An 8,950-nucleotide genomic window follows, 5' to 3' on the forward strand; every position below is an offset into this window, starting at 1 on the left:
ATTTGTTTTTATTCTGCTTAGAAATTTCCTGTGAAACGGAAATTCCAAATTTTGTTGGAAAAATTTCAAAATTTTGGTTCAAAACAAAATGTTCTTTGTGAAATGTATTCTATTTGTATATTAGATTACTTTGTTATCTTTTACTTCATTTTATGTTATTTCAGAACATAGCTGTAGCAGTGCATAAGAGGACAGTGTATTATGACATAAGAACATAAGTGATAGCGGGGATTTTCTTGGCAGTCTTACTAGTTTTCAGAGGTCAGAAACCAGTTGCGTATTGTGGCAAATGTACTACTTTTTAGAGGGGGCCATGATGTTGATGCTGACCTGGAATTGAACAGGGCACAAGTGACTCACTGCTGACTCACCCTCTTAGCAAGGGGTTGAACCCTTTAGGGAACATGACAGTACAATAGTCAAAATTTTCTATTAATTTATTTTATTTTTAAATTCAAGGGCAGCTGCTACTTAGTACTGAAACATCTTATTTTATTTTCTAGCTCAAAGCCTCTGTGATTTGTGTTTGGTACACAATGAAACAGTTTGGTACTGTGACACTTGAATCTAGAAAATAACATAGGATGTTTTAATCAGTACTAAGAAGCAGCTGTCCTTAATGAGTTTAAAATAAAATAAAATAAAATAATATTTAAACTATTATATTATGTCCTAATAGAACATGTCATTTGAATGACAAAACGTCCATTAACACGGAATGGTGTTTCCACTCAGGATGAGGAGAGAGCAGATTCCTCTTTCAGAAGTCCTGTTCTCTTCCTTCCTCCCTGGATTTTGGCTTTGGCATACAGTGTAAGAATTCTCAGTGGGCAATTGCAGCTTGCATCAGATGTGTGTTTCCAGTACTTGCCTTCTCCACAGCAGCTCTTTAGTTTTTTCACAACAGTTATCTCAATAGAAGTGGAGAAGAAGGAAATAGGCACCCAGAGCCTCAGCTGTTGGTGTCTTCTTTGGAACTGTATCTCTCCACTCAGCAGTTACGATTCACATTGGGGCATTCTTCAGAAGATGGTGGCCTTAGTTTTTCAGTGTCTCAGTTCTGCTCATGAGAAATATACAGAAAGAAAAGAGATGGCAAAAATGCTTCATGTTATGTGGTTGCCTGCCACTGAGTTCAAAATGAACACTAATACAGCTAATAAAAATACAGGTACAATCTCTTGTGAGATCTGTACTCCAATGTTATTGAAAATGAATTGACATGAGGTTGAGGTGGGGAGCAAGGTGGCGGAAGAGCAGCGGTAACAGCAAAGGTTGGAGAGTGTTCATCGAACTCAGGTTTTCTTATAAAAAATAGAAAAGAACAAGAAAAACTTAAATAATCTGCAGGACCTGTGAGAGCAGAACCCAGTTTTCACTGTGGCCAAATTGCCAATTCACTTATTAATTGAACTTATGCATCTGTAACGTTTCCTTTTAAACAGTGTTTGATGTATTGTTAAACTGTGTGTTATTGCAGGTTATAGGCCTATGGTAGCTGTTTGGAGGAGAGAGTGTGCTACAACAGAGAAGATATAAATATACACACACAAAGAAAATGTGTGAAAAATTGTAATGGTGAGTTCTAGGTACAACTCTTGATGTCCGCTGTTACAAGATGGCAAAACAAAATCTATGCCCAATGGGCCTGATTCTCATTTGCATTAAGGCTCCTCCATATCAGTCTGCAAAATAGAGGGGCCTTAAATTGAGTGTAAATGTAATTTATACCTAAATGAAGGCCCCCTTACACAGCCAGAGCCATGTAAAGGGGCCTTAGTGTAAATGAGAATCAAGCACAATGTGCTTAGATAGCATAGATTACAATATAAGTATAGACTGGCAGTCCTGAATTAATCTCCCTTCATACATGCAACAAACCACAATCCTATTGAATTCAATGCACGCCCTCCCCCCACATGCTTCTGTGCACAGCCCAAGAACATGCAGAATGAAAGCTATAGTGCAGTGCTGCAGTGCTGTACTAAGGCAGCAGTGGATGTGGTGAGGCTGTATTATAACCACCCCATAGGGTGAATAAGTCACAACACAAATGGAGAAGTATATTCAATTCACTAATGTGGAATGTTGCCTAGTATCACCGCTCCACAAAAAGTGCTAGTAGAGCACTACATTTAGAAAAATCATACTACTTTACACCCATTTATTATTTGTGTTGTGGTAGCATATAGGAGCCCCAGTCATGGACCGGGTTCCCATTGTACTAGGTGCTGTGCAAACACAGACCAAAAAGATGGTCTGTGATGGGGTGTTCACCCCACACAGGATTAGAAGGGGTTAAGGTGGCCAGGTAGGCCAATTAACTACCCAGGCTGCACCAGAAGGAGTAGCCATGGAGCAGGGAGTTGACGAAAGGAGGCTCTCTTGGGCAGGAATAGGCCTATAAAGCCGAGGAGCTGAGAAAAGACAGGGCTGCTGGGGAAAAGGGCAGTCACTTCCTGGGACGAAGGAGCTGGTTTGGAGCTGGTACTTCCAGAAAAGCGGGGGAGACCGGGAAGAGTAGGAAGCAGTTCAGGGAAGGAGCAGTGAGGGCTGAAAGGGTAAACTCCAGAACTGCTGAGCTGAGGATCCCTGGACTGGACCCGGAACAGAGGGTGGGCCCAGGCTCCCCTACTGGCCACTGGGGAAGTGGCATTACCAGGCCAGCATAGGAGAAGACTTCCTGGGACTGTTGGTATAGAAAGACTTTGGGTAACCCCGGAAGGGGGAAACTTGGTGACCTGGCCGGAGGGCTGAGGGATGAAGTGGACGCTGCAGTTCCTGGAGTGAGGTGGGTCTGCAGGGTGCGAGGACGAGAGGAGAGGCACCACCTGAAGAGGGTGCACCAACTGGCAGAGCTAATCCCTAGGACAGCCAGCAGGAGGTGCCACCATGGTGAATGGATCCCATGACATGGTCCCTGACACAAGAAGCTTAAAATCTTATTTATAAAATGCACTTAATTACAAAATGTCTCCAGGGGCATGGATACAATTTAATATACCACTATAGTACATTATGACTTAAAACAAAAGTCTAAAATATGTTTCTTAAATCAAAATTAAAATAAATTACAATGTAAAAAAATTAAAAATACAGGCCCTCAGTTACACTTTGAGATTCATCCACCCAACTCCTTCCAATCTCCTCTTGAAAAAGCCTGAGGAAAGAGATGGACTTTGAACCATGCTCTTAAAGGGAACATACTTAGGCTCTGGCACACTGGCAAGGGAAGTTAATTCCAGAATCAAGGATCCTATTCAAACCCCACAGACCAGCCTCCTAGCATTTTACCTTGAGGACTGTTAAATCAAAAGGCTCAGGGGATTGTAGCTGTCATGGCTGCTTGAGTGAGGTGAGGTGCACAGAACAAACAATGTCAGGATCCAGGCCATAATGTGGCAATGAGTCAGAGCAGGTGTGGTGATATGCAAAATTGTTGAATTCCAGTGCAAGAGTGAGTGCAGATTATTCCTGGGCACAAGTATGCAATTTCATAAAACATTTCTAGGGTTTGATATTTAGTTTTGTTCCACATCAGGAGACCTTTCAAAAATGTTCATGCAAAAACAGAAAGAAACCTACCCCAAAACAGCAAATATACATGGACCTTGCTTCTGGCTGCCAACACTAAGCCTTTACAGACTTACCAATATGTCTCCTGGGTCATGATGATTATATTCGCAAGCTGATGGTATGGTAGACAAATTATTTTCTTTACTTTTCTTTCCAGCTAAACCCCACACAAGCTGGTGTCTGCTTTCCAGGCAGAAGGAACACAACACAAGTCCTCATTTATCACTTCTGTATGTGAAAAGAATGACATCTTACTGCTCTAAATGTAATTTATCCTGCTGTACAGAGTGATGGGATCCGCAACAAGACTTAGCAGAAGCAAGATCTGAGTAGTGTACTTGGCAACAATGTGGTGTGTATAACTGCTCATGCAGCCATCCTTATATAAGTAGTGCAACAATTGCTACTCTGTATATTCATGTTTAGAACACAACAAGCCCTTTGAAATGTGAACAAGAATCTTGCACACAGTGTCCATGAAGATAAAGAAAGATATAGGGCCTTGTTCTCTTCTCACTGTGATGTAAATTGGAAGGAACCCTATTGCACTTGATGGAATTATATTAGTGTCAAGTGCAGAAACAAGCTCTTTCATTACATAACAGAGAGGCTTTCTATTAACTCGCAGACCTGGCAGCTAAACTGCCCAGTTTCAATAGTACTCAAGTCTAAAGACACCAAACACACGCTGACACATTCCACAAAGCTCTTACCTCTGCATTCCCCAAGAAGATAGAATCTATGGGTATAAAACACTGCTCCTAAATGTCTAGTTCGCTTGGATCATGAACTGTTTTGCCTAATTCCATAGTCCGAACTTCTAAAAGACCTTACACACAACTGGAGTTGGGCAGGTACTGCCAACAGTTTTCTGTGAATATTTGTTTGACTTTTGAAATGAATTGACTTTGCCCCATGAAATTAGGCCATTAACTGTGTTCTCATCCCTGTTGGGTTTGCCTTCCATGCTTATTCTAGTGACTGAGTTTACTGGCGGGGCTGTTTTCATAAATAATGAATTTGAAGTGAACAATGGTGAACATTCATATTCATATTTCTGTCCCCGTAATCTCACCATTGTCCTACAGGAAACTTCGTATTCATTAAGAAGAGAAGTTGGTGACCCTCCATAAGTAAATGCCAGCCTGAGAAACCCAGGAGGACTCAGTATCAGATGGCCAAGGTTACAGAGAACAATGATCTTCTTAAATGTTGTCTGCATCTTCACTTCAAAAGTATGTTGATTCATTGCTTTCTATTGAGCTGTATAAGATTAATGCTTTTTCCACACTCTGCAGATTTCTCTTGCTTGTTACTCTCCAAAGGGAATTTGTTGTACTCACCCGTCTCCTCCAATCTTTGTATGTCTATCTTTCATGTTACCACTCTATCTTATTATTTGAAAAAGAAAAGCATCTTTTATTATGTCTGTTTCATGAATGAAACTATCATATTTCAACAATAAAATAGACATATAATACATATTAGGAAGATGTCAGCCCCCAGCACTCAAGAAACATATTGCAATAAGAAGAGTCCCATGGGAGTGGTACACACTACCAGACTCTTCTGTAGCAGTGACCTTTACAGAGAGGTTCTCTACCCTTTCTGAAGACACTATGATTGTTGAGTGGGTGTGGTACAGTATAGTGACACCTCCCTGAGACTTTCTCCCATATGCAGTTCCTCTAGACACTCCACCCAGTGAAGAAATCATCTGATGTACACTTCTGCACATCCCTACCATCCTGCACACTCCTCCTCTCTCAAAGACACTTTGGTCCATATCCTCTGTATTTGGAATTAGATGCCTTGAAAGATATGGGCCTTGGCTCCCCCATGCAGGTGTAAACCCGCCTGTACAGTGAGGCTCTTTGTCCCCTCTAGTGGTTAGTCCACTTGTAGTGATTTATGAGCCTACCACAGCCCTTGAAACAAAGGGTCTGAAATAGTGAGCTCAGCCAATACAGCCTAAAACTTTTAGAACCAGAGGTCGTGGGTTCTAATCCATGCTGATGATGATTCATCAAGGGTTATTCAAGAGGCTGTTCAAGAGATTCCTATTTCTGTTAAATATTTCATCCAGAAATATGTGACAGACTCTCTTTTCCAAGAGAAATTCTGCTCCCCCATGTTTACACTTCTGCATGAGACAATCCACTCCCATCCCTTTTACCCCACGCCCTTCCATTCATCTAGGGGAGAATCAGAGAACTTCTCTTCCCTCTCTTTGGTATAAATCAGACCCTTTTTTCACAAGTAACTTTCTATCTCTTTTTTGTGGGATGACCTACACAAACAGATTGGGCTGATCTTCTTCAGCACCTTGGAACCCACCAAATCACAGTGTTTGTAAGAGAGAAAATGTTTCTTGGGTCAGAATTTCCTGCCCCTCTACTCATTTTTCTGCTGTGTCTTGGGTGCTGCTTGGCTGTCACCCTCTGTGGATTTACAGAAAGATTGTGTAAAAGGAAGACTTTTCCCAAGACTATGTACATGAAGAAGTGATAAGGATGAACTTTTAACTTGCTATGGAAAAAGGCTTTTGGCGAGTGACTAACTCTTCAGTAATGGCATTCAAGCAATTCCTACTCTGACAAATTTGTTTGCTGATCTTGTTGATCTATTAGATTTTTGTTAGAGTGGGGTAGGAAATCCTTTGAAGCATTGTAGACACCTGTTTCATACCACACTTAACCTGAGGCTATGTTAATAAAACTGTACTTCTCAAAGATCTTCTAGTTTCATCCATTTTAATCTTTGGCCTTTTAGGAAAAGTGCTGATACCTGAAGGATAAAGTTTTATAACTGAGCAAAGGCTGATACCTTCAAGCCACGTTAGTCCAACTGTTCATTAACTCCAACCAGTAGAGTCAGTCTTAATAATGTTCTACCTTTTGCTGAAGGCCAATTTCAGACGTGTTATCAGCCTACTTTACCTTGCTTGACTTAAGCTGTCTTTTGGCTCTTCAGCAATGTAAATCCCTTTCTATGTTAGCAGAGTTAGTATAAGTGGGGCTAAGGAAGTTTAGATGTAGGACAGTCTCATTTAGTGTCAAGAAATCTAACTCCAGCTCTGAATTTGGCCCTGAGCGCTTGCTCCTGCTAACTAGCCAGTGGAATTTGTTGTCACTGTCACATATTATTGTCACATATCTTGAAAAAAAAAATTCAGATACCGGTGGAAGGTACTGGGCACACAGCAAACCCCAGATTGCTGCCGCACTTGCTCTCCACTGGTAAGGGGGTATTGACAAAGCTTGAAACTTGCACTCCCTAAGAGAACTGCTGGAAAGCCCAGCTGAGGATTGGGCTACAGGGCAATCATGCCATAGGTGCCTCTTTGTGGAGTGATTTCTGTATTGTTAAAATTTTGGGCACTGGACTTCGAGGAGCACTCTGAGTGATTTGGGAAATGCTACGTGCTTTCAGTGAGACAGTGCTTGATCTACTGCTCTTTTGCTGAAACAAGCTGTATAAGCTTGTTTCAGCAAAAGAGCAGTAGATCAAGTTCTTGCTTTGAGCACTTTTGCTTATTAAGGTCTTGGTCATGAGCCCAGCTGTGTCTGCCATTACTCCCTTGTGTGCGTCACTAGACTCTGTGTCGGGGAGAGCACTGCAATCTAAGCTGCTACTCCCTCTCCTGAGCAGGTGGGTGGGGAGGGGGTCACGTCTTGGCTCTGTCTCCCTCAAAGAGGTAGCCATTGGAGCTGAGCTGGTGCAGAGGAGGAAGCAAGCTGCACCAGGAAAAGGCCTGGAAAAGCTTGCTGCCTCCATGTGTGCTTTGTGCTGCCCAGCCCTCTACAGTTTATTACCTTATATGGAGTTACCCAGACACTTAACTTAAACACTCTGGATGAGATAAAACAATCTCATTAATGATAAAGAGATAGGTTTTAAGTGAGTACAAATAATGAGGCATAAGAGTCAGAAACAGGTACAAGAAAAATAAAGATAAAATACTTCCTTGTGCTTAACTTAGCAAGCTATATTAGATTTGAGTGACATTTCTCACCACACGTTTCCAGCAAGATTACTGACCATACTCTTTGGGTGAGGATGCCCCTGCCAGAATCCAACAGCTGTTTCCTTTGCCTTCTGAGGTGCAGAGCATGCGATTGGCAGGGAGAGAGAGAGGGGTGCCTTAGGGTGTTAGTCCTTCCTTTTTATAGTTTCAATCCCCCTCTTGAAAAACATTTCCAGCTGAGACCCAGGAACCAGTCTATGTGAAAGGATGTCCCCTGCTGTTTTTGTCACCTGATTGAGCTTCTTTTGTTTTCTCTTCCTGCATGATAACTCTGTTTACTGCTTAAATACAAATTAAGGCAAGCACACATTCCTTTGCTTAGGACAGACTTGTTTGGCAACTTCTGTCTGGGCAGGGCAGTGGGGTTTGGAACATGTGTTAATAACATCATACAGAGGAATCTTATAACTTCACATACAGTGTTGCCACACATGTTTTATCAGGGCCATTGTGACCAGCAAATGATGAGTTTTTAAATGATACCTTACAAGGCATACCTTGTGCAAAGATGACTACAACAGTATGTCGGGGTGTGAATACAAGGGTGTATTCTGTTACATAGGTAGAGTGGGGATAGGACATGAAGGGCCTTAAAAGTAAAGACAAGTAGCTTACGGCTGCTGTGATGGCAAATGGGAGGGATGCAAAAAGAGAGATGACATGGTCTAAGCGATGAGCTAGGAAAATGATCCCCACAGCAATGTATTGAATGGGTATGAGTGAGCAAAACTGCATTTAACAAGGTCAAAGAACAGGATGTTGGAAAAATTGAGATGTAAGATGATGAGATCCAAGACAAGCGTTTTAGTTGTGTGGCTATATAGGAAAGGCCATATCTTATAGATGTTAGGCAGGAAGACTGAGACACAGCCTGGATGTTAGGATCTAGAAAGAGGGTTGTGTTGAAGATGATGGCCAAGTTATGGGCCCAAGTGTCAGGGTGGATGCAGATGTTGTTGACAGTGGTTGAAAAAGGTGGATGATCTTTGGGGGGAAAGATTAAGGACTCTCTTTTGGCCATTCTGATCTTAAATTGATGGCTGTACATTCATGAGGAAATACTAGATAGACAGGCTGAGATATTAGTTTGGACAGAAGGAAAAGGTCCAAAATAGAAAGGTAGCTTGGTGAGTCATCTGTGTAGAGATGATAGTTGAATGTATGTTTTCTGAAAGAGATTACCCAGAAATGAGGGCTAGAGGTAGACGAGAAGGGGACCAACAGAGAACTGTTTGGAACTCCCACAGAAAGTTGGAGAGGGGATGAGGAAGGACACACTGAAGGAGAGGTAGGAGGAGAACTAGGAGATGATTGAGTCCCAGAAGCCAATGGAGGACAAGATTTCAA

The sequence above is a fragment of the Eretmochelys imbricata genome, chromosome 2 (assembly GCF_965152235.1).
Source record: "Eretmochelys imbricata isolate rEreImb1 chromosome 2, rEreImb1.hap1, whole genome shotgun sequence".
In the NCBI taxonomy this organism is placed as follows: domain Eukaryota; kingdom Metazoa; phylum Chordata; order Testudines; family Cheloniidae; genus Eretmochelys; species Eretmochelys imbricata.